This window comes from Miscanthus floridulus, chromosome 19, assembly GCF_019320115.1.
Source record: "Miscanthus floridulus cultivar M001 chromosome 19, ASM1932011v1, whole genome shotgun sequence".
NCBI lineage: Eukaryota > Viridiplantae > Streptophyta > Magnoliopsida > Poales > Poaceae > Miscanthus > Miscanthus floridulus.
Genome location: NC_089598.1, coordinates 46852782 through 46880239, shown reverse-complemented (window position 1 = coordinate 46880239; position 27458 = coordinate 46852782). Strand labels below are relative to the sequence as shown.

Genomic DNA, 27458 nt, shown 5'->3' with positions numbered 1-27458 from the left:
GATTTAGTGCATTTCTAAGTCCAAATCCATCAGCCAATTTAGTACGAAATAGACTCAAAGCGAGTCGAACATCACACAATAACATCGATAAATTGCATTACATTCGAAGATTATGAGATGTACAATAACAAAGACCTATCGAGTTAGAGATTTCTCCATACCCGACTACAACTTAGCCCTATGGTGGGGAGCATCCTCGCAAAGCTTCCACTAACATCCCACTGGGAGCAGAAGGGGCCATGAGGAGACCAACCCACACTAGAAACCAAGCAGAAGAGAGGAACAACTGATGCAAAATGACGGCCAAGCCACCGAATTGATACGCTAGGCTGAGCAAGGCACATTTTAGTTCTGTGACAACCACTTGTCATGGGAACACCATTGTAGAATACCCCACTCGCCAAGGTCCAATGCGGGTGCACTCCATGGTTTTGACCCCGCAAGCTCTGACTGCATGTAACACCCTAAAAAATTCATTTATAATCTAGTTATTAAAATTGAGCATTTACTTAATTTTTGATGCATTATAACCTAGGTAAAATAATAATTTTTGGCTAATTAAAATTAACTATAAGGCTTAGAAACATGATTGATTGCATTCATGCTGAAGTACATTATTTTGGTTGAGTGTAGGGCTAAGTTGTTTGGAGTTAAAAATTCAAACTCATTTGAATTTTGGCTTGGATTTGAAAACTACAAATATAAAAGGATTTTTCTTTGAAAAACTCTCTCCTTCTCCCTTTCTAGCCCAACCCCAAGCCAACCCAGCCCCGCACACCCTTCCTTCCCTCTTCCTCCGCGCACACGGCCTGATAGCGTGGCCTCCTCCAGCACCTTCGCACGCACGCGCGCACGTGCCTGTAGCCCAGTAGTGTGGCCCGCTCCGTAGCCATTCACCCACGCCCTTCCTCCACGCGCACGGCAACGTGACCTAGTTCGGCGCCGTTCGGCCTAGGCGGAGGCCTGCTCAGCGCCCATGCCCGCGTGCTCGTCTCTCTTGCCCACTACACATGGGACCCACATGTCAGTCGCCCTTCCTTCCCCTTCCTTCTCCATTCCCGGTGATGGCATTGCCATCCACGACAACTCGCCTACCGCACCCGTGCCAGCCATGGAAGGTACAAAATCCATTGATTTCTATAGCTCCGCCATGCTACTTCCCTTTTCTACCATGCTCGCTTGCTTATAAGACCCACCACTGAGCCCTCCCTCTCTCCCTTTCCATTCACTCGAGCTCGCACTACCGCCTCCAATCCACCAGGTCTGGAGCCCTATCGCCGTCGCAAGTGTGTTCAGGAGCATCGCCAAGTAATGATGTGGTTGTAGGTGCTCTCTTTTCTCATTTTCATCCTGGTTTTACCCACATTCGATGCTCATCGATGGCCTTTTCTCTCTCCAGCCCACCGCTGCCATCGACCAGACCTTTTGGAGCTCTCCCGGACGCTGCAAACGCCTCCATCGGATCCGTGGTGAGCCCCTCGACCTTCCTGTCCCATCGGCCTTGAGTTTAGTGCCCTAGAGCGCCGCTTAGGAGAGCTTCCATTCATCCCAACCATGGTGCCACCGTGGGAGCCATCGTGTCAACGTGCTTCCCGTCCTTGTTTTGTACCATGCTGAGTTCATGTGGACCCACTCTTCATTTTTATGCTTTCGGGTTAGAATGAGGTGGTCGGAATCACCATTGTAGTGTCTGTCGCTGAGCTTGGCTTGTCGCCGACCATGGCGTTGGCCATGGGAGCTGTCTTCCTCAATGACCCTCTATGCCTTTGCGCCAGCACTGTCAGTTTTTAGATGGACGACTGAGATTGCATACCCCTTCGGGGATTATAACCGGTCCACCAGTTGGACTGTGGACACAGTCCACAGCGTCAGTGCACCGGTCCACGTACACGTGGTGCACTACACCAATCCTGCATAGCCAAGTGGCACCCAGTCAGCCAGTGACGCGGTCAACCATGACCCGCTGCACACTTTTGCGCTTTAGCCCCTCGGTTTTCATGAAATCAACCCGCGGTACATATCAGTTCAAAAGTATTCTATTTTAGTCCTGTTTTCTTTTGTTTTAGCCCCTATATTTCTAGGTAATAGTGCACGCAGTCCAAGAACACATTATAGTATGGTTTTATTCAAATTTAAATTTGTTTTATTTACAAGAATGCCACTGGAACTTATTTCAAGCATAACTTTCGCGTTTTAAGTCCGATTTGAGTGATTCTTTCGCTCATGTGTTCGTAGCAGTATGTAGATTAGTTTTTAAAGCTTTTCAGTCTATGTTTTTACTATTTGTTGCACTATTCTAATAGAAGTATCTTTGTATGCATGTAATGACTAGAATGGATGCTTGATTGGTGAATTGGAACACATTTAGAGGGTGATCGGTTCGAGGTTACTGTGGACCAGTTGGGAGACCAGTAGTACTAGGAGGAAAACTTTGAGGAAGGTAAGTGTAGCAAAGGCCCCTTGTACCTATGAACTCTACAATTCATATACATGCATGTGTTTAAATTTGAATTACCTTTAAGGACTTTACCTAGATAACTACTTGTACCACATATCCTTGATACCTAGGGTTTGGGATGCATTTTGGATAGATGCTGTAGTGCTCAACATAAAATAATTGTTAAACATGACTAAAGGTATTATGTAATATGTTAAAATGGAGCTTTTAGCGACAATTAGGGGGCTACAGTAATGGGTTGAGTGATGTAGTGCCTCTAAATAAGGACTTAATCCTAAAGCGGCCACCTAGGAGGTTTTGTACAACCCCGAGTGTCATATGTCTCTGACTTGAACCTGTTAACTAGATTATACTAGCTCATTTGTAGCTTTCCGTAAGGGCAAAATGGGGGCACTAGTTGGTATGTTTCTTTTCCTACTAGGGTGTGTATCGTGCCACGACTACGAGTGCCACTTTTAGAGGAGGGCCACATACGGCTAGACGGTTGAAACCTTAGCAGCTATGACCTATTAGTGCGACTAGCGAAGGGTTACATAGTGAAATCCTACCACACTTCCTAGGTAGTGGTGATGTGGGCTTTACAAACCCCGGCATTGGGAATCATGGCTCGGTGGATAAAGTTGTACAATTTCTGTAGAAATATTTAACCTGTTATAACAGCCGTGCTCATGGATACGAGCGATCTGGATCCTTCATGATTAGTGGTTACTGTGGATGGTTGGGAAATTGATATAATCTTGATTATTCACTATTATCACTTGGGTTGGGTTTATTCACTAAAGTAGTGATTCAGGATGCTAAAACTTGACCAACTAAAATTGCTAACTGTAGTCAAACCGTGTCTAGCCTTTGAGCCTCATAGATCCCTTTGATATACTTGCTAAGCATGGTGAGCTTACACTTGTTTTATATTCAATGAAAATCCTGAATGGGTAACAGATAATACATATGAAGAGTTCCTAGAGGATGTCCAGGACTAATTACGTGATGAGATTATGCGATGTAATAAAGTAATTTTCTTTTATATTATTGCAATTTGAGATTATATGTGTGTTTGGACATCCTAGGCACACATATATGAGCACTTGGTTTTATTATGCAAAATTGGGTGTGACACTGTAGACTGTGGTCAGCAGTGGTGACAGACCATGGAAGCATACCTCCTTGTCTTTGTGAAACTTCCACTGACACCGAGGATGAGCAGACATAGCCATGCCTAGGTGATGGCACAAGTTGATCTTGAAGGCCTTCTCTCCATGGTGCTGGAGTCAAAGGAGGACAAGCGAAGCCATGGCAATGCGATACTAAATGTGCAACTCAAGGTTTTCTCTGGTTTGTCTGATGCTAAGGGAGGAAGAAGGTTTGGAGTGAGCTTGAGAGGCTGCCCTTAGCCTACCTTAAAAAGCCCCACATCTCATGAGTGGGGAAGGAAACAGTTAACTCTATGACTTGAGCGGTCATCACCTACGCTGGTCATGGGCGATGCAGCGGGGAAGACGAGGTGGGGCATCTTTTTTATTCCCTAGCACATTTGATTCCCTGGCACGTTTGATTCCATTGCACATTTTATCATCATCTATAGTGGAACGCGCAATATCTGGTGGACAAAAGGAGGCACGCATGAGTACATGGGAAGTCAGAGTGCTTGGTGATGATTCCATTACCCGAATACCCTCGCACAGGTAAACATATGATACGCCAAATGTTCAAAACAAGTCACCGTTAGTTAGGGCGTCCCTAACTGAGTTTTAAATAGCTAGCGAGAAGGATTGTTTATATTATTTATAGGAGAGAGATTGCATGAAACAAACTCGCTAGCACCGAGCAAAGCACTAGGCTTGCATAGCTCCCCATAAGACCTGTGTCTACCTCTCTTGTTTATTCCCTGCCACACTTGTTTATTCCCTGGCACATTTGATTCTCTAGCATAATTGTTCGTCGGGTATAGCAGGACGTGCATGAATACATGGGCAGTCGGATTGGTTGGTGAATAGATTCCATTACCCGAATACCCTCACACATGTACGATGTCAACTATGACACTGGTTCAAAACAAGTCACCATTTTACTATGATAACCAGGGCTATTATAATTTTGATCTAATTGCACATATGTTCACTGTTGGTATTTATTAACGTGTCACTTGTTTTAAGTAGCCACCTATTACAAACCTTTATCTCCTAACATTACTTTAATAGGTTGTCATCCCTAGTGATGATGCCAGAGAGCTTGTTGGTACTACACAACATTACTACTAGAATAATATTAAGTAGTTCTTTATTATTTTATGTGACTATAAAGAATATATAAATATATGATTAAAAAGGATCTATAAGCGCACAGATAATATACCATTATAGCACTTTATCCGAGAGTATTCCAGGTATCGTTATTTATATTTTTACCATAGGGAAGATCTAGCATGGACATGTATTGATAACTTATACTATTGAAGGAGAAATAAACCATAACCAATGTTCTACTCATAACAGGGGTAAGTCATAGGATAGGATATATATATGATAAGTATTGATCAACAATAATGATAAATCACTCAGAGTACTCCTTTATATGGCATTAGCATGATCAGGTAGAATATTAGAGGAATAATTCCTAAGTTATTCTTAAGCACAAGTCAAAGCATACATTGATTAGTGCAATTATAGCTAGTAGTCATTGCTAAGATCATCCTCATATCTATACATAAGGGATATTACTAAGGAAGGTTAAGAACAGAGCTTGCTCTTACTTCGTAACCAGACCCTATGTGCGCCTATATTCGGGGAATGGACTACAAAGGACTCAACTAGAGTGTCACATCCGTGATGTACCACATGACCCAGAATATAGGGTGTATCCATAGGTAAACAATGTATAAGCACCATGTATACACAAATGTCGACCACTCACCCCGTGCGTAGTGGAGTGAGTGCTATACGAACTTATGCATGGATATAATGATAAACTAGCTATACTAAGCATATAACCAAAGTAGACGATGAACATTATAACAGAGAACATGAATAAGATGAATACTAATATTGCCATAACAATTGTAACTAGCATATAAAAGTAATGGAGAAACAAAAGAGAGAGGGTACAAAGATAATACCGAACCATGCTCTTGACAAGATCAGAAATCCAAGCAAAGCCTGCTTGCCAGCCCTCTAGACCTAGCCTAACTAGCTATGCTCTAGAATATGGTGGAGCTCTAAGGATGATTAGGGTTTTTGTCTTCTCAAATGACTTATGCCTTCAAGGGGTAGGGGTTAATATATATAGGCCAGAGCATCCAATGTGAGCCAATGGATCAAACTGACTAAAAGGATAGCGTAGATGCAACCTAGGAGGTGGTGAAGAACTGACATTGCAATGAGGGGCTGATAGGTGGGCCCTAGGAGCCAGGTGGCTTACAGGTGTGGCCAGCCAGCCCCACCTAGCATTGTCTCGCCCTCCGCTTTGGTGTGGAGTCCTCCTAAGTCTTCTAGAGTCTTCTGGTGTCCGTTTCGCTGTGGATAAGCGCAATTAAATCTGACATGTAGGTCCACCTTGATGGTTTTCTGAATAAACCCTATAGAAAATACAAATTCACCAAAACTCATGGAATTTGTTAGTTTAAATCCCTAAACCTTCATTGGTGATTATATTTATGCTCTTATACATGTTGTATTAATGGTTTATAATGGTTGTTAACTACCGTCAACATTCAATGTTTGATATGGCTGTTTACCTAAACTTATCACCATTCGATACTGCAAAAACTAGTGTGATTTGATATAATTGCGCACAAGTAAATCGTCACTCATTCTACCCAATTGTAACTAGAAAAATGTTAGATTAAGTACGAAATAGACTAGAACTGAGTCGAACATTCAGTAATAAAGTTGTTAAAGGAACTCTTTATTGATAAATTCAACAATACTACCAGATGTACAATAACAAAGGCCTTATGCGTATGGGGATAACCCATACCCAATGACATAGGAGAATCGAGATGGGGAATAGCCTCGCGAAACTTCCTCTAATATCCCCCTAGGAGTAGTGGGAGGATGAGGAGAAGCAGAACCATGAGGCCATCTATTCCCTCAGCCGATTACTCCATAGACCATAGGAGAGAGGAACACCCAAGCTAACGGATGACCAAGCCGCTGAATTGATACATGGGGCCTAGAGTTGATGGCAAGATTTTGCACTAAAGCCCTTCAACTACCTAACTCGCCGACAAAGACCAACGAGGTCTTCAGTGGCTCTGGCTAGGCCCTCCATGGTATTGATTCTGCATGCTCTAACCATGCACTGTGATCAGTAGCGAGACCGTACCATAGAGGCATTCCTCCCTATCTTTGTGAAGCATCCTCTAACACCCAGGACGAGCAGACATAGCCACGCCCAGGTGATGGCAGAAGCTGATCTTGAAGGCCTTTTCCTAGTGGCACCAGAGTTGATGGAGGACTAGGGTAGCCATGGTGTTAGGAGACTAGGAGCAACTGAAGGGTTTCTCTAGTTTGTCTGATGGCATGGGATGAAGAAGGTTTGGAGTGAGCTTGAGAGGCTGCCCTTAGCTTGCCTTAAAAGCCCCATGTCTCATGAGCGGGGAAGGAAACAGTGAACTCCATGCTGATGTGGCACCATATTGATGAAGAGAGAGATGAAGAAAGTTTCATGGGAGTAGAGAGAGTTTCATGGCAAAGAAACTCTTTTGCAGTGTTTCCAAAATATTGATATGTTGGAAACTGAACCATGAAACCCCCACTAAGACTGCTAAGTGTTTAAAACTAAAATGTGCGTCGTATGATACACATCAAAACACTCAGCACATGTACACCGTATGATACACATGTTGACTAAACCGTGCAAGAACCAGTGACATGTGATCAAATTGCACGCATAATTATTTAAAACTAAAATGTTTCAAACTACAGGTACAATTTTTTATCCAACTCAAATGTTACATTCGCATTTAGGTACATTTACTTGATGTAGGCAGCTTCGTTATGATCGCTTCTCATGCACGCTAGTTCGTCGCCCTCCACAAACAGGGGGAGATCCACATCTGGACCATGAGCAGGCATGTCTCAATAGCCACTCCCTTCTTCCTCATTTGTATCTTTGACACTGACGATCTTCCTTTTACCTTGAAGCACCACATGCCCACCACCTCCATCACCTAGGTTTTTTCCATAAATACTTGGACTACATCTTTTACAAAAACGAAAGGCTCATCCAGGTAGGCAAGATGCATAAAATCTATGGTACGCATACCATACTTGTCCATCATGACGCCATTTGGTACTCTTTCCCACTTGCACCAAAAAAGAGGGACCTTCATTCTTCTAATCTGTAGTCTAGCTCCTAGATCTCTTCTTTGAATCCATAATATGTCTATGCACGATTCTGCTCTCATAAGCTTCGATTTGGACACTGCTGTTTTGGTTGGCGCTCTTGGCATCTTGTTTTCTTGTGTAGAATGTGTACGCATTTATGCCATACCCTTCATACATCGAGACTGTTGAGGATGGTCCCATCACCAAGTGATAAAGCTTCTTTGAATTAGTCTGCTAACCCAAAAATTTCTCCTTTAACCATTGACCAGAGTTTTCTCTGTGTTGCTTTCCTAGCCATGTGTTCAACATGCCACTGTTTGTAGCTCGCAGTTCTGCCTTGTGCTCCTCGATATAGGGAGAAACTATGCTTGCTTGGCGAAGGACAGCAAAATGAGCTTGCTAGAAAGCATCAACATCAACACGTACTGACCTTTCCCCAATCGTCCCCCGGCCATGTAGCCTTCCCTCATGCAAAGACATAGGAACACCAATTCGATTTAGACCCAAATAGTATGTGTAGAACTCAATTGCCTCCTCTATCGACCATCCTTCCACCATGCACACTTTGGGCCTATACTAGTTCTGGACATACTTCCTTAGGACACTCATTAATGTCTCAAAAGGAAACATCTGATGCAAGAATAGTGGACCAAGTTCTCTTATTTGCTGAACGAGATGCGATATGAGATGTACAGACATATCAAAAAAGGTCAGTGGCAAATGCATCTCTAACCTACTCATAGTATGGTGCATGTGTTTCTCTAGCTTTTCAAGTGTAGCCAGATCTATAACCTTGTGTGAGATTGTGTTGAAGAATGAACACAACTTTATGATCGGGTCACACATCATCTTCGGTAGGACACCCCTAATTGTAACTAGCAATAGCTGTGTGTCATGATAACATGGCAATCGTGTGCCTTCATTAAGTGCATGTTGAATTTCAAATCCTTCATGTTCGTTAGCCTCTTGATATTTGAGCAGTAGCCAGTAAGCACTTTGAGTTCATGGAAGAAACTTAAGAGCTTCTTTTTCTTCTCTATTTCCAAGGTCCATGAGGCTACTGGAAGTTTATGTGTCCCATCAGGTTGAAGTTTAGGATGTAGCTCCGGCCTGACTTTTAATGCTTGCAGGTCCAAACGAGTGTTAAGTGAATCTTTCCTCTTGCCCTTTGCCTCCATTAAGGTGTCGAGCAAGCTTTTGGCCATGCTTTTATTTATGTGCATCCCATCAAGTGTGTGGCGAACATCCAAGAACCACCACTAAGGTAGATCCTAGAATATCGATTTCTTTTTTAACATAGCAGACCTCGGTGCCTGTTTGCTTCCATTGCCCTTTCCAATGATGACTTTCAGTTTGTTCACTTTTGTTAAGATCTGCTTCATAGTTAGGGTCCGAGGAGTTGGGCGATCCTCAATTTTGCTATAAAAGGATTTCTTGTTCCTGCGGTACGGATGCTCCATGCTTAGGAACTGACGATGACCCATGTACACCATCTTGTTACTATTCTTCATCCATGTAGCATCCGTGTCCTCCATGCAAACCACACATCCTTTGTATCCTTTCGTAACTTTTCCAGACAAGCAACCAAGGCCTAGTAGGTCAATGATTGTTATGAACAGCAATGCTTTCAGAGAAAAGTGTTCTTTCTTGTACTCATCCCACGCCTTGACCTTTGATGTCCACATTTCCATTAGCTCATCCACCACTGGTTGTAGGTAGACATCAATATTATTGCCAGGTTGTTGTGGCCCTTGGATCATTAACGCATCATAATATAGGTGTGCTTCATACACAACCAAGGTGGAAGATTGTATATGCATAGAGTCACGTGTCAGGTGCTATGATTGGTGCTAACCATGTTGAAAGGATTCATCCCGTTAGTACTCAACCTGAACCTTATGTTCCTTATTTCCCTTTTAAATGTCATGTATCTAGAATCAATAGCCCTCTACTGTGATCCATCGGCTGGGTGTCTAAGCTTTCCATCATTCATGCACTTTTTGGCATGCCACCTTATTAGCTCTACTATTTTTTCGTTTGTAAATAATCTCTTCAGACATGGAATTATAGGGAAATACCACACAACCTTCTTGGGTGGTCTTTTGTTCCGATCAACGGCTGTCATCGCCTTAGGAGAGTCTGACTTGTAGCATTAGAGTTCGCACACCGGACACCGATCCAACTCTGCATATTTGCCATGGTATAATATGCAATCATTATTGCACGCATGAATCTTTTGTACTTCCAGCCCCAATGGACAGATCATTTGCTTCGCCCGATATGTGTTCTTCGGCAACTCATTTGGCCATGGAAGCATCTTGTTCTTCAAATGAGTTAGCAAATCATCGAATCCTTTGTCCGACAGACCATTCCTTGATTTCATCTCAAGTAGCAAAAGATTAGCTTCTAACTTGGTCATAGAAGAACCATTGAACAACGGTGTTTTGGCATCCTTTCTCATTTGCTCCAACTTCTTCAAATTTCTTACATCAAGGAACTCTGGCTCCCCATCACGTATCTTGTCTAGAGCATCAAGCACTTCAGTATCTAGCAAAGTGTCATGGCTTGTTTCATTGATGGTTTCCTACATGGTTTCACTCACTAGTTCATGGACGGTTTCCTACATGGTTTCACCGACTATTTCATGGACGGTTTGCGGCAAGGTTTCATTCGTTGTAGTCTTCGGCAAGGGTCCTTGGACAGTTTCCTCAGGTAAGTTGTCACCCTCCTCGCCATGCATGTTCCAAACCTTATATATAGTTTTTCATGAAACACCTACTTAGCAGATGATATCATATCTGCTCAATGTCATGGATCCTAAATGCCTTTTCATTCTTGCAATCAACATATGGGCAGTGTATGTATCCTTTACTACTTGGAACATTATTTCCTGCATACGCCTTGGCTGCTTTTACAAAAGAGTCAATGCCTTCCATGAACGCGGCAGTCATAGTTTCCAGGTACATCCATCCACGATCCATCTGTGTGAATAACACAAATTAGTGACATAGGTCAACTATAGTAGTCAATTTAATACATGCAAACTAGAGGATACAAACTTACCATACCATAGGGTAATCTGGTGTGCACACAACAATCAACAATCAGAAGAAATCAATAAGCACTCCCTTAGGAAGAAGGATGATTTTCGGTCATAGTTTAACCATAGGGGCCACATTCACAAAAGAGTCAATGCCTTCCACGAACGAGGCAGCAGGTACATCCAACAACATGATCCATCTATGATTAACACACAATGCAACTTTAGTGATCGACAAATGTTGAACTAACTAATGTGTCATTCAATTTAATACAATCAAAACTATAGGACACATAATGACTGTAGGGTAATTTGCACTACTACACTCGCACCTTTCATAGCCCTCTTAACTCCTTCATCTTCAACGATGGTTTGTGCAACACAACCCTCAACTCCCTCCAACTTTGAGTTGGAACAAACATAAATTTTGATCACTAAAATTAAACTCAATTTGTCCCTGCTACCTCCTCCTGATGAATAATGCCCCTATGTACCACACTACATTTACAATTTTGAAAAGTGACATGTTCATAACATCTTTAAAATAGAAGCTTGCATAAAGTTTGTTCCATATACATTCACTTATGCTTGTGGAAAAAAATTCTAATAGGACAACCATGTTGACTAAGTTGTTGTGAAGTGTGATATAGTTCTGACTTAGAGATCCTACCATTTCTATTTGAAGTATTTGGAGAATTTGTTTTGATAAAAATATAAAACCATAGTATCACATACTCAATTGGTGAGCAATTCCTACCAAAGCCAAATTTGACATCTGGCAAAGTTTGAAGCCTTCCACATAAGTTGCTTGTTATTGTGTTGAGTTTGGTCAAGTCTTGTTGACCCCTGTTGAGAGATTTATCATGCTGCCAAGATCAAGGTCATGTACACCCACATGTATATGCTACTCCTACACTAGGAGTACGCAAAAACATGATTTCATCCACCAAGAACCCTGTTCCTACACTGGGAGTAGACAAAAAAAATATTTGTTAGGCAAATACTCTATATTCTAAAAAGATAGTAATCTCTCTCTAAATATGTGGTTTAAAAGAAGAGACATAGGCTATACAAAAAGTTTATAAAAAATGGACACATGAAGGTCCAAGTACAAAAAGAAAAAAATGATGAGCACATGAAGGCTCATTTATTAAAAAAAAGAAAGATAGCCATGTTTCAAAATAATAAGTTATAGAGAGAGATCATATCTACAAAAGGAGTATAGTATTAATTTATCTTTTTCCACACACATGCACATCTTGATCTAAGTGTATGGCATTTCTCTCCATGGATCCCTGATTTGATTTTACAACATATGCAATACAAGTATGTTGTATTGTTTATCCCTTCCTAAAGCTCCACATAAACCTTTTTAGAAGTAGAAGAAAACAAAAGAAGGCAAAACATTGCTATGCCTTGGTAAGGATCTATACACATTGAGTGATTTGAGAGTGCCACTTCAGGAGTATAAAGTGAACTATGCTTTTCTTAAGAGAAACTTTCAAAGCTCCAAGTTACTAAGATGAAAAATTGGGAAGCTAACTTTGTTTTGAGAACTGTTCCACTTTTCAACAACCCAAGGAAACATGTTAGTTAATGCCACATAACCCACTTGTGTAAGGAATGTGTTGGGATAACTCTTGTGTAAGCCATATATCTTAGAATGTTTTGTTCATGATTACTTTTATCTCTAAGCTTTGCTCGAGGACGAGGAAAAGGGGCAAGTGTGGGGGAGTTTGTTGGCGATGCTTAACTCACATTTCTAACCACCAACTATCATATAACAACTATTAAAATAAACAACAAGCTTGGACATAGGTTTTTAGAACTAACAATTTCCATAAGTTCTAGTGTTTGGCCATTTGCAGGAGGGCATTCATGGAATAAATGGAAAATACATCCAAAATATGCAAAGAAACAAAGTGTAACATGGTATTGTGCAAAGCAAAAGAGCCCAAGGGGAGAAGGCCCACTTACTAGCATAATCAAGGCCTGAAAGAGAGGAGAACAAGGACAAACCTAAATCAAATCACTCCTTCTCAGTGAAAGCACTCCATAGGCCCACTCTAGAAGCCCAAAGGAAGTCACCCACCGAAGATGGGCCAATTTGGCCCTAGTTGGGGGGAGGCTGACCCTAGGGGGTGACCGACCCCCACTGGCTCTGTTCGGCCCAAACTTTGGTCGGTGGTCTCCCACCGCCTCTCCAACATCGGTGGAATAGGTATTCATGGAGGAATTGGTCTGGAGAATGGTGGTTTGCCTAAGATAGGAAGGAATCAAGGGAATATGCCATGGGACATTCCCTTTCCTCCACCTATAAAAGGGAGGCCACCCCCTCCTCATTACAAACAACACAACAAGGAAGAAGAGCACTCCTCACTTGAGTTAGAGCAACACTTCAAAGGGCTTAGGCCCTAGTAGCTATCTAGAGTTACAAGGGAGAGATGTGAGGGTGAGTTTGGGGAAGAGTCGGGCTTGTCAGTGTCTCCTCGCCTTGTACCTCAATGGATACTTCTGCCTCAACGGGTTTTCCCACTATGTGAGTATTTGTGATTCCTTTGGTATAAAGTCTTTGAGTAGTTAAGATATACTCTCACTTGTTTACGAGATCGCCATCTGTCCCCGTGGTGGATGTTCTAGTAGAAGGGCCCTGATAGAGACAGATAACCCTTGCATGCACACTAGAGTAATAGTTGATAGCATAGACGTGGTGTCTAGGCTAGAAGCTATCTTCGTTTGCTTCGTTCCCCATGGTTGAGGGGTAGGTGGTAGGTGGTAATAGCCTCGTATGTCCCTTGTACTCCCCGGGTTCGACGTTGAGCGAAGGCCGGTATCACTTGGCAGACCAGGTGTAAGCCGGTGGCCGAAGTGAGCAAGTAGGAGTCGTGTTTATCTATCCTTATACCGTAAAACCATAGGAATCCATTTCAACCTCTGCTAATTCTACCCTTGTGTTGTCCTTGGACGAACTAGCTAGAAGAGTACCTCTGTTCCCTATGGAAAATACGATACATGAATACTTCTGGGTGAAGTGCTACAACGGTAATTCCGTGCGCTTAAGGATTATTTCTGTATGCGTTAAGAAATACCAACAATAGGCCAACCTTGAAAATAGAGAAGTGCAAATAGTTGGGAAATAACTCACACTCACTTTACCGCCAGAAGACCAACTAGTCGTGGAGGGCCAGCGGCCATAACACGTACCCCAGTTGGCTCAGCTTTTTATACGGCTGAGAAAATACCACTGCCGCATCTATTGTTAACCCGTCGGTGGTAGAAGTTTTAACTGCCGGTTTCCTCCCTCAGAAGGCCTCGCTATCGGTCCAACCGGCAGTGAAAGTGGTGATAGTGATAAGTCAATCTGTAGTAGTATTGGTGCACGCACAACAATCAAGAATCAGAGAAGCCGCCTCCGAAATCAAGAAGCACTCTAAAACGAAGAAGGATGATTTTTTTATCATAATTTAACCACATGATCGAACTAATAAGGTAGCTACATGAAAAGGGTTGTTAATTACACACCACCCCATATAGAACATGCTTCGAAAATCAATAGCCTTCACTAGCGTGGCGGTCGCCAAAAATGGGGGGGGGGCGCAGCTAAAGAAAATTTAACTGAGTGACGAAGAAGAGGAGGGAAATGGGGTTTTCATTGCTCTAGCAGCCTTTTGTCACCGCCGGGTTAATTGGACAGCCGGTGGTGATTCTAAGTTTTTTCGCCAGATCGTAGATTATGGTATTCAGTGTCCGAACAAAACAGTGGTAAAACTTTCTTGTCACCGCCGGTATGAAAGGGCAGGAAGATGTCTTCAATTATTGCGATTTCCACCGCCGGACCATACGATCAACCGACGGTGCTACAGAAGCGTCCCCGCCGGATCTTACGATGTACGGCCCATCAATCTTGGCACCGACGGTGAAACCTTGTTATCGCTGACGCCTTTTTTGCGCGTCGCACATCGGATCAACGGCTGGCGGTGGTAAGCATTGTATAGCCGGTTCGACGTACGATACGGTGGCGATGCCCGGCATCTTGTTCACCGCCGGATTATACGCTGAGCCGGTGGCGAAAGCCTTCATCACCGCCAGTTATTCGGCCAGGAAGGTCCCCACAGGTCTTAAGCCGGCGGTAATACGTATCACTGCCGATTATCTCAAAACCGTTGGTGAAGGTCCCGACGGTGAATAGACTTTCTGTAGTAGTGTAGTGTCTCTGGCTTCTCCCGAAAAGCTATTGTAGTAGCACTACTTATAAAAACATTTTTTCTCTCCCTTTACGAAATGAACTAAAGGTCGAAAAAACTATATTTTCTAGTTCTTCCCCCTCTGTCTGTTCCAACACGGTAGTACATGGCCAGAACCCGAGAGAGTCTGACAAACAGAGCCTAAAACACAGGAGCTGTTGTCTCTCATGGGAGCAGTTTTAAGACAATTTCTCCGAAAATATGAGCAGTCAGCAGTGGAACAGTCAATTGCTGGAGCCTAAACACAGGAGCTGTTGTCTCTCATGGGAGCAGTTTTAAGACAATTTCTCCGAAAATATGAGCAGTCAGCAGTGGAACGGTCAATTTCTGAACAGTAAAAGTTCAGCGGGCCCCACCAGTTAGGAGACAGAGCCAATCGGGGGTAGAGTTGGGCTGGTGGGGTCTAGAGTAGTGGGCCCTGCGCGGCCGCAAGATGACGGCGAAGGCTGTGTGTGCACGTCACGTGTGTTGATGATCCCTGGATTTGGAGCTTGGTGGTGTGCAGAGTATTGCAGACTTGGTTGTGATTCACCACCAACTTCTAATCAGAATCAACCAAATCAAGAGGAAGCTTAACACCAGTTTCTGAGCTATGGGTGACAAAACCCTACGTGAGTTCTCTGCTCCAAGCACTGAGAACATTCGCACTGGACCAACACTCAGAAGCAACAACCTTGAGTTTGAGCTCAAGCCAAGCCTCATCAACATGGTGTAAGCTACCCCATTCAATGGAAAGACACATGAAGATGCTAGTGCTCACCTTCAGAATTTTCTGGAGATTAGCAACACAATAATCATCAAGGACGTTGCTCAAGACATCATACTACTCCGCCTGTTTCTATTCTCACTAGTGGGAAGAGCGAAGCAGTGGTTTTACATCAACACTTGGGTAAAGTATTCAAAGGCCTTCCTAAAAAAGTTCTTCCCTGTAGGCAAGACCAATGCCTTAAGAGGAAAGATTTCTAGTTTCTAATAACAAAAAGGAGAAACCATTCTAGAAGCATGGGAATATTTCTAAGAATATATTTCAGATTGTTCTCATCATGGGATGGAAGATTGGTTGCTCATGCAAGGCTTTTACCATGGATTAACTCAGAAAGCCCATGAACAACGTGATGCCACTGCTAGAGGATAGTTTATGTCACTCACTCTTAGAAAAGCTAAAACTCTTATAGAAAAGATAGCCTCTAATCATGGCTGGTCATCATGCAACATTCAATCATGCAATAAGAGCAAAGAAGTACCAAAAGAGGTGTGTGCACTATCAACCAAGATGGACATACCGTTGAATGGGCTTGAACAGTGAACCAATTACAAGAAAGATCGTCAGGCTATTCAAGATGCCTTTAATTCCTAAAATGTATGTGAAGAATACTTGGGGGTAGAATTCCCTGAATATCAGGAGGATGCAAACATCGTCAACAATTCTGCTCCATAACAACAGAGACAAGGGTGGAATCTACAACAACGGTCGACTTACTGAGGTAAGTACCCAAGTAATTACTATAATTCTTCTAATTCTAAACAGCCATCCTTGAGAGACCTGATCTTAGAACAAACCAGGATTAATGAGAATATTTCTAAGAAGCTTGCTTTTAATGATAAGTTCCTAGAAAATATAAATACTAAAATAGATAGTTTTTCTTCCACCATAAAATACCAACTTAGCTATAATAAAAAAATAGAATCACAATTAGCCCAGTTGGTTGTTGCTTTGCCTTTTGCCACTAACCTTGAGAATGGTAAAAGCCATAACCACAAGAGGTGGTAAGTCTACTTGTGATCCATCATATCCGACAAGGACAGGTAAGACACTAGTGGTAGTGCAGGAAGAGGAGAAGATAACCGATGAAGTTGAATAAGTTGGGCCATAAGAGCGAGAGTTACAACAAGATTTTCATGACACGACCCCCTACCGTTTTCCATGCAGAAATCGAAAAGCCAAAATGGATGAGCAGTTTGGTAAGTTCATAGAGGTAATTCAAAAGTTATATATCAATATTCTGTTGCTAGATGCCATACAGGTACCTACCTATGCGAAGTATCTTAGAGACATCCTCAACAACAAAAGACCACTGCTATCCACTATGGTAATCAAGTTAACAGAGGAGTGTAGTGCGGCCATCCTAAATACTTTACCTGTCAAGAAGAAGGATCTAGGATGTCCCACTATCGACTGTTTGATCAGGAGCCAGAACTTTGAGAATGCGTTATGCGATCTTGGAGCAAGTGTTAGTGTCATGCCCAAAAAGGTCTTTGACAAGCTCAACTATTCAACCCTCATGCCAACATCAATGTGCTTGCAACTAGCCGACCAATCGGTCCGCTACCCTGCAGGAATTGCTGAAAACATTCCGGTAAAAATACGAAACTTTTTTGCTCCCATAGATTTTGTAGTACTTGACATATAGGAAGACATGAAGACACCCCTCATTCTTGGGAGACCCTTTCTAAGCACTACAAATGCTTGCATTGATGTCAAAGTTGGAGAGATTAAATTCCATATTAATGGAAAGGAAGAGTGATTCACCTTCAAGCCAAGACCAGAACAATGCACCAATCTAGAATGGCATGAGAAGCGAGTATCCAGGTCTCCATCTCTGGGACCGACTGATGCAACCAAGGAATAAATCCGAATGGAGAAGTCTAGTTCGGTGGACTAAAAATTCCGATCCCTCGCCGGGAGGTAACTCGATAGTTATCTATATTTACTTTTTCATATTGCATTAATCATTTTATCTTAGCATGTTTACTTTTCAACACCTGCATCATGAAACAAAAATTCTCATCATGGCATTATAAAAACTCAAGCCCCATGTAAATAATTTTTACGAAGTAAAACCCATATAAAATATTTACCGTGGAGGCATAAAAATTTAAAAATACCATAATTCATCTTGTTATATTTCACAATATCATAAAATATTTTTGCATTGTATATATATACGCGTATGTATACGGTAGAAATATGGGAGACACATGGGGTCCACTCAACCACCACCCATCACCTCCATTTCCACTCAACCACCACTTTCACCTCCATCAGCTCTCCACCATCCATTCTGGTCAAATTTCCACCGAAAGAAGCACCCAAGGAGTAGAGATATTGCTATGAAGCAAGGATCCACCAGGAAAATGGGGAGGCCATATGGCCATGATGTGGGGCCAACCGGCCCCACCACTAGGTCGGCCGGCCTACTGCTGCTTTGGCTATAAATAGCCACCCTCCTAGCTCACTTCTTTATCCATCTCCACTGCAATTCTAGCTCCTGAGTTCAAACTTCCAATTCCAAATTTCATAGTTGAATTTTCCTTGGTAGAAGTAGTGTTGGAGTAAGAAAGAGTGTGAGGAAGTTTGGGTGTGAAAGTAGTGCTAAAGTCTTGAGAAAGAAAGAGAGAGGTGCTACTGAAATTTGAGAAAGAAAAATAGAGTTTAAGAGTGGTAGTGTTGTCCAAATCAAGAGAGGGATTTAAAAAGAATTCATGCTAAAATCTTGATTAGAATATTCATTAGGCAATTTCGGACGACTAACCCTCGAACTACTGACTTTGGATGGCTAACCACTAACATTTTCATCTCCTAATACTGTTCCACGAGTTATGTTGTTTTTCTCTATTTTGCAGGAAAATGAGCAAGATCACCGGCAAGCTCAAATAGACAATGTCGTTCCATTCAACGAGGAGTTCTTTGTCCCAAGCAATCACCGACATGGAGGTCGATCCACCAGCTCCTGCTGTTGGAGCATCGTCCCGATCAACCTCCGTGGAGAGGAATGTTCTTCTATAAGAGAAGCAGCTCAAGCTCCAAGGAGATAGGGAGAAGAACATCTACAAAAAGCTAAAGACCCGGGACTTTGTCCTCACTCCTGCCTATGATCCAGCCCTATTCCAAGCCACAGGTATGCTCGCTGAATTCAAACTTATTTTTAGGACCATAGAATGGGAGGATGCTTGGGGAATTGATGAGCCAGGGTGTAAGCTTTTGACTGTTGAATTCTTGTGTACTTTGCAACCTACCGATTCAGAAGTTTTATTTAGACTTTTCGGGAAAGAATTTTCTATTCCCTAGAAAAATGTTAGTGAGCTTCTTGGATTTCACTCTCAGTGCATAATTGACATAGGCTCTGCCATACAAGACTTTGATAGGAATAAGTTTTGGAGGGAGATTTCAAAAGAAATTGTTTGCTACCGCCCTCGCACCAATGAAATTCACCATCCTACTTTGCGATTCATGCACAAATGGTTGGGTTTTTTCTTATTTCCTAGAAGTGATTTTCGCATAGTTAGGAATGATGAACTAAAACTACTTTATGCCATGATTAAAAGGAAAAAAGGTCTCACCCGTGAAATTCATGATGAATCATTGGATAGAAATTCCTGGTCTTAAGGAAGAAGTTGGGTGCACTTCTTTGGTCACCCGTATAGCTAAACATTTGGGCCTGTTAGAAGATGCTTCTATTACTTACATTGATGTTCCCTGTTTGTCTTATTGATTATGGTTACTTTAATCTTGCACATATGTTAAAAAAGGGAAGGGATGGGAAATTTATCATGATGTATGTAGATTATACAGCCGAGTTCCCGTTACCAAACCGAAACCTCGGTTTGTATGCAGTGGATTCGCTTGTCTTTGATTTTATAGAGGAAGGAGGAAGCACCTCGCAGGAGTGCCTCTATGAGGATCACTCGCAACCTATAGCCTCGGTACCGTGGAGACGACCCCATTCTAGAAGGCCCTGTCTTCACCGGCTACACAGAATTTGATCAAGTAGGACCTTCCTAGGTGCACCATCCTGTGCATGTAGGCTGGGACCAGTAGGGATCTTCCCATATGCACCAACCTAGACATGTTGGGTGGGAGCAACCTACTTTGCATCATTTAGAGAGTTCCTGGCAACAGGGCTCAAGTGGGCAATGGCAGGACGACAATTTTGACTACTACCTACAGCAGTCCTATGAGGAGGTCTCCAGCGGCTACCAGGGAGGTCGCATGTCCTTCTCTGCTCGTGGCTTCCACGACCAGCACATGGGCCACCATCCGCCACCCATGGATTACCATGAATAGCAGATCGAACACGCTCGCTTCGACACCAGGCTCACCACCATTGAGGAGAACCAGCATGAGATTCATAACACTCTGCACTAACATTCCTAGTGGCAAGAAGAAGCAGGACAACGCCTTGCCGCCAACCAGCAACACTAGGAGCAGGAGAACCAGAATTGACTATATTTATTCTAGGGTCTCAACATCGACCCGCCTTTCTGAGAGATTGCAGTAATAACCAGCTTGGGGGAGGAGCCCCCATTACTTTAGGTAAGTTTTCTTTCTGATATTTTATTACTTTCTTTAGTTTATTTAATTTTTGAATTTCTATTAAAAGAAAAAATGCATTACCAAGAAAACAAAATAAAAATTTACCTTTATCTTATATATATATTACTGTAGAGTGATCTAAAAATATATGGAAAATGAAAACCAAACAAAAAGAGTTTGTATAGTTTGCTTTAAGTTTAAGGTGTGCTTTAGTTTCTTGTCTTGTTTTTAAGAGCTAAATAAAAAGAACTTGAAGATGATCTCACATGATAGAAATGATGAATAGTTGCTCTGTTGTAATTTCTTTCAAGTACCTAGTTTTTAACCTTGAATTCTTCTGAGTTTTGGATAGAATTAATTTGACAAAAGAATTTGCTCTGAACTTGAAACTCGTGGGTAGCAATGCTTGATCTAAGTCTAGATAATTGATAGATATGATATGAGAAGGTCTGAGCTGCTAATTATCTTGTTCCAAGTGATACTAAATTCTAGAGATTTATCTTTTGAAAAATATAAAAATTCCACATGATGAGATCCTGTATGACAAAGCTTGAATTCCTATCAGAGCCAAACATGTTTGTATTTAGGCTAGGAAAACCTCCACTCATATGCTACTTGTTTTGCATTGTGTTTAGTCAAGCTTTATTGACCCTTATGAGAGGTTTGTCATGCCCTTAAAATCAAGATCACGTACACACCACCCACATATGTACTACTACTACTACTACACTGGGAGTAGGCGCAAATTCCATCTAGATCCATAAAAAATTATTTTGCTCCTACACTGAGAGAAAACACTAAAAATATGATTCATAGGTTTCCATCAAATAGATGCTTTTAGTTTTTGTTGCTATCTCTCAAAAGTTTTATTGTAGAAAAGAAACATGTGGCTATGCAAAAGTTATTCATAAAAAAAAGAGAAGAAAAAAGAGTTAAGAAAAAATGGACAAGTGTCCGAGATATTTAAAATAATAGGTACTTAGATGCCCGCCTGAGAAAAAATGAGATGAATAAGATAGCCCATGTTTTCTTGCAAGTATTTCCAAGTATCAAAAGAGAGATATGTTTTCAAGGAGCATAGTAGAATTAGGTTAGCCACCATATATTCCACACACATGCACATCTTGATTTGATTATATGACTTAACTCTCTTTGGATCCGAGGTTTGACTTTACAATATATGTATTGCAAGTATGCTCTTTCATGCTTTCACCATTCCTATGAGCTCCATATAAGCCTTAGTTGTAGGAAAAGAAAGGCATAACATTACTATTGCCTTGGTAAGGATCCACAAATACCACATATTTTGAGAGATTTGAGAGTATCATATAATGGAATCTCTAAGTTTTATTTTGAAAACTTGCAAAAACTCTAGAATAATGGTTGAACACAGAACATGAGACATAGTGCTTGACTTGATTGTTCTGTCTTTCAATTACTCAAGACCCAAGTGAAGGCTAAAAGCCCCATGGTTGAAGGTAATATGGGTAGGTTTGAAAGATAGATCAGTTTGTTCTAATCCGGAGGAGAATTCTTGTTTGAATGCATGTGTACTTTTGAGTAGCTACTACAATGTTTTCAAAGATCCTAAACTCTTGATCCATTGATAAGTTTAGCTTTGCTCAGGGTCTAGCAAAGGATAAGCTTGGGGGAGTTTGTTGATGGTAGTTATTATACATTATAAACTTTAATATAACTTGAAATAATACATGAAAATGATCACCAACATAGACTTAGGGGGTTCAAAGTGACAATTTCCACGAGTTTTGGTGAATCTGTGTTTTCAGCAGGGTTATTTTAGAAAACCATCAAGGGGATCAAAACGTCAAATAAAATCACGCTTATCTGCGGTGAAACCAACTCTAGAAGGTTCCAGAGGACTCCGAAAGCCACGTCACCGAAACAGAGGATGAGAGGGTGATAGGTGGGGCCACTCATGTCGGCCAGCCTCTAGGGGTCCCACCTGTCAGCCCCATTGCTATGTCAGTTCTCCACTACCTTAAGGATTCCATCTACGCCGTTTATTCAAGTAGCTTTGATCCGAGGGCTCATGTTGGACGCTCTGGCCTATATAATCAGCCCTTGCCCCCCTCCAGTGCACACAACCATAAGTCAAGATCAAACCAGAAATTAGGGTTTCTAGAGAGAAGAGAGTAGAGCTCCAATTCTTCAAGTTTCTAGTATAGGCTAGCTAGCAAGGTTCGAGTAGAGTGTGGGCTATTGCTCAGGATTCCGGATGTACCATCTGGGGACTAGTATAACCATTGTATCTATATATTTATGACTTTGTGCTACTTCAATATTATGTTGCTATTTATTATGTTCCTAGTTTGCTCTAGTTATATGCTAGATATAGTTATGATTGATGATGAATTTATGCATATGTTCGCAAAGCTCTTAGCTTAGTACTTGAGTGAGTTAATTGGTCGTGCTTAGATATTATTTGCCTATGGATGCATTCTATACTTTAGGACGCTCAGGAGATGAGCCCACATGGTTGCAGCTAGGATACCTAGAAGCGTCTCGACCATCTGGACGAGTGATGTCTGAGTACCGATCCCGAGCCACTCGTGGTGACCCATTGAGAGAGGCAGCGAGCCCTGAGTACCAAAAGATGGGCTTAGGAACTATAGGAGTGGCTTGATTGGGAAGCCGAGGATCTCCCCTCTAGGGGACATGACCAGGCACGGAACGACTATAAACCCAGGGTTCTCATAGACTTTCCCATTAGTAGCACGGGCACGGCGATCTTGGCCAATGAGACCATCATCATAACAACCCATCCCAACGAGGGACTAAGTCCCTGAGCATGACTCTAGAGCAATGGAATTACACACAAAAGTAATTTCATTTCATTAATTAGGAATGACCCAATTACAATATGCGACGACAAAAACCGCTACTCCAAGAACCACCCACGTGGCGGTAGCAGCCACACCAGCTTACCTATGCCCTAGGCCAGGGGCGTGCAGTTCGCTGACAAGCATGGGGAGACCCGAATGGCACTCCCCTAACTTAGGAGGTAGGGGTGGCTCCACAATAGCAGCAATGATGAGGGACGAAGCAGAGGAGGAGAGCTAGACCCTAGCCATGTCCTCTCTCCCACCAGGCTCTAGCTCTGCGTCGGCCAGCGACCCTCGCGGTAGACAAAGTGCTCTTCCTCTGATACAAGAGGAAAGCCCCAGCGATCCACATCGCTAGGGTTCTTCGACCCTCTAGAGGAAGATGGCAGGGAAGAAGCATGGTGACGCGCATAGTTGGGGAAGTACTAAGGGTTGCAGCGCATGAGGAAAGGACAACATCCCTCGACACCGACCCTCACCCCTTTTGCACTCATAGCGCTGTGGCCTTCCCCTTTCTAGAGTCCTTCCACCCTCGAAGAGGTAATCGCTTGGTGGACCAAGATAGGCTCACCTAGAGGGAAGCATCGCACTTCATCATCACCATCACCGCCAAAGAGATGGATCTAAGATGAGGAAGAAAAGGGGCTGAAGGAAGGGGATCAAATATGCCGTGTCCCCCGAGGCTCCCCTTTATAGCTAGACAGTGCACTATGAGTGGCTCTGGGCCCTCTGATCAGCCATCATCGGCTTGATGGGTCCCTAAGGAACTAGCCAGGCGTCTCTTCAATCCTCATAGCATGCCTTAGGGCGGTTGCATGATGATGGATGCATGGTAAAGGTGGAGTCGAGGAACCACTGACAACGAGTCAAGTCATCGCTCCACTTTCCACCACGCGCACCACCCACTCCGCACACACCTCCTCGTGGGACTTGAGGGGATCTAACTCCCCTTGGGCCCATCGGCTATCATCGACGGCCTGGATCCACGTGCACCAAGTGCCATGGATCCTCAATTGGATCTACTCCACGTGGCCTTGATGTCCCATCTCCTAGACAAAGTGGGACGGTGCGGGGGTGCACGCCATAACTCCTCCACCAGGCACGATGGCCTAGACACCATCGACCACCTACACAAGGTGTCAGTAGAAGGGACATGCCTAGAAGCCACCACTCCCACTGGTAGGGAGGCCCCATGATGGCTTCGGAGGTTGCGCTAGCTCACCAAACGGAGCAACCCGACCCCCGATAGACTGGTGCTCGGGTGACGCACCCCCAAAACCAACCAACTCCCTAGAGTTGGGTCAAGAGCAGCTAAGTAGTAGGCCCAATGAGGACCTCCATCCAAGGCTTAGTGTACTCCTCACACCCCAATCTATGGCCAGCTCGAGAGGATCGGGACATGCTACCACAGCCCTTAGAACAGTGTGGCGTTCTAGGTGATCAGATGGCCCCAAGCTAGAGCCCAAACGCTCTTAATCACCTGACCCACGATAGGCTCCAATAAAAAAGGAGGGCAGCCCTAGGCCCAAGGCCAACAACTCCCAGATGAGCTTGCCGAGCCCTCGCTCAAGTCGAAGACCTACGCAACATAGGCTCACAAAGGAGTTAGCACCATCATCGCTCAACCTCGATAACCAAGCAACACCCATCACATTGGAGAAGAAGGTCCTGAGCATGGCACAACACTCTTGTTAGTGGAAGCCATCCCCACCAAGGAGGGTTCGGTCACCAGAATATCAAATTTATCCCTTCGTCACCATCACGCCAAGTGAGGCCACAAAGGGCTCGGGGGCTCCTGATGAGATCCTAACATATGGGCATGTTAAGACTCGGGTCCAATGGGTCTTGAACGAAGAAGACCCCCCAACCAACACCTCTAGGATCACCCAAGGGCTCGAGGGCTATACCCATTGGGTACGCTCACACGCACGCTCTAGAAGAGAAACCCTACCGAGCCTGACTACACCGTGACCTCCATGTGGGGCTTAGGGGCTTGCCCGAGCCCAGAAGCTCCCAATCTATGCTAGCACTCTGGTCTGGCCCTTGGCTCCTGCCCAACCAATGATGCTAGCCAAGGCCCGAGCACAAGAAGACATGCCCTGAGCTACTGAGGCTCGGGGGCTCCCCAACACTACCCCTTGGGCACAGCATTGTCAGCCACTTTCTCGACAAGGTCACGCACAAGGCATGACACAAGAAGACAAAGCTTCCCCACAGCATCCAAGGGCTCGAAGGCTCCCAAGCCCACGTGTTAGGCCCTGGAGCTGACCTCTTTGATTACCAAGAAGACTCCAGAAGGTCCACCTAGGGGAGACTGGTAAAGCCAACATAGCCAAACATGTAGAGTGTTAGAACAGAGCAGCCAGACACCGCCTAAGGCTTCTTCGGCTACACGGCACCACCATGGTCCATAGCGCATCATGGCAAGGCCCTCCTAGACTTCGGCGCATGTATACCATAGACTTGTTCCCCCAAACCGCCACGTACCCGATCTATCTCATTATATAAGGGATAAGGTCAGACCTAGGAAGGGGGGACAATCATCAGAAGATCATTCCATTCCATTCCTTGGCCTCTGCTCAACATCGAGGGCAAGGCAACCCAGAGAGGGGCACCGAGAGCTCCTCCACCACATCCCATCATCTTCCTCCTCTCTAACGAGGGGAAGGCTCCACCAGCGGTGAGGTAACCTTAGGATTAGCACTGAGCTAACCCCCTACCAAATCTCTCTACAACCCTATTATAACCTCTAATTTTTGGTGCTTGTGAGTATAAGGATCATCAGCTACTGGACATAGGGCACTGATTGGCCCGAACTAGGATAAACTGTTACGTCCTCTCTGTGATTCTTGTGTTCTTGAGTCCACCCGAGCCACCAGAGACCCATACTCTGACACCGACTCGAATAACAATGCTTGCCGTGGTTCTGACCCTGTGACACCCACCCTACGGAAACATCAGGGATGACATAGGGCAGTGGAGTTTGTGCTCTCAGGTGGTGTGAACCCATTCTCATTTTGGAGGATCCGAGTGAGGGTTGATATATGTAGGTCTAGGACCTGCATATGTCATGTGGTAAGGAAACCCTAGCTAGGCCTAATTGATTCGAATCGTCATTGCTCCTTGGTTATGGAAACTCGACCCTTTGACCATACATCGTAGTTAATCAATGAAACATGGTTACTAAAGAATACGAGATGAGGTGAGATGAGATGTTTAATGAAGTGATTCATTTAGATCAGGTGCAAACTAGATACCGTTGATGACTTAATACGAAGCTAAAACATTGAAAGTAAGGATCCACTTATAGTAAGCTTTTCTACAAAAGTTATTCTTGCTTCAAACTTTCCTTTAAGCCTACATACCCTTGGAGTCTTTTCTTTGAGTCGGATAAGACTTGTTGAGTACCCTCAAGTTCTCAGGGTTTGTTGACCCCTGTTGTTGGTTCTGACTTATGCTACTAATCGAGGTCCTATCAGTGGGCTTGACATGATCTGACTATCTCTTCTACCTTAGATGCTTTACCTAAGTCGCTTCCACAATTCTACTCACCATTTTGAACTAAGTTAAAGATTTCACTTGAACATATTTTGTAACCTAATGTTGTAAGTCTTCTATACTCCGATGTAAGATATTTTTGTACCAAATATTGTAATGTTGTGGTAACTCCATTGTTGATCCTGTGTGAGTTATAAAAAGTGGATGATTCAGGGTTTCCCGAGGACACCTGTCAGACTACCAATATTATCTGGCTCTCATGTGCAGTAGTTAGAGGTCTTTAGGACAATGACATGTGCACATGGGCTATATAATTTGGGTGGTTCTGCCACAATCATCCTAGTCCTCTTCATCTTCCTTCACTTCATTGTCCTCCTCCATCAGCTCTGGCTCTTCACCAAAGAGGGCGTAGAGTTCATCGTCCGACCACCCCTCGTCGGGGTCGTAGTAGATGCTTATGTCGCTCTCCGACGAGAGGAGCGGCAGCAACGAGTGTTCCTCGCTAGAGGAGTCATCCCATGGTGGCAAAAGTCAGCCATCACTAGAGGAGTCACTGGAGGAGTGTCGGTGAAGCAGATTATGGTGGAGGAGATTGAGGTTTCCTCTACAGTATGATAGAAGACTTTAGGGTTTTCACAGTGGTGTGCGATGGAAGATGAGTGAGGACGATTAAATAATTAGGGAAACATTGATGGGAAGCGTTGCGCCTCAGGGACTACAATCACCGCCCCCTCGGC

At 43.4% G+C, this 27458-nt stretch overlaps 1 non-coding gene across 1 annotated transcript; it reads right to left on the bottom strand.

The window, feature by feature from the left end:
* Positions 1-16009: 16009 nt before the first annotated feature.
* Positions 16010-16116, bottom strand: LOC136530232 (small nucleolar RNA R71). The gene has a single exon (XR_010777716.1). It is a non-coding gene; the product is annotated as a small nucleolar RNA R71 (small nucleolar RNA).
* Positions 16117-27458: the final 11342 nt, after the last annotated feature.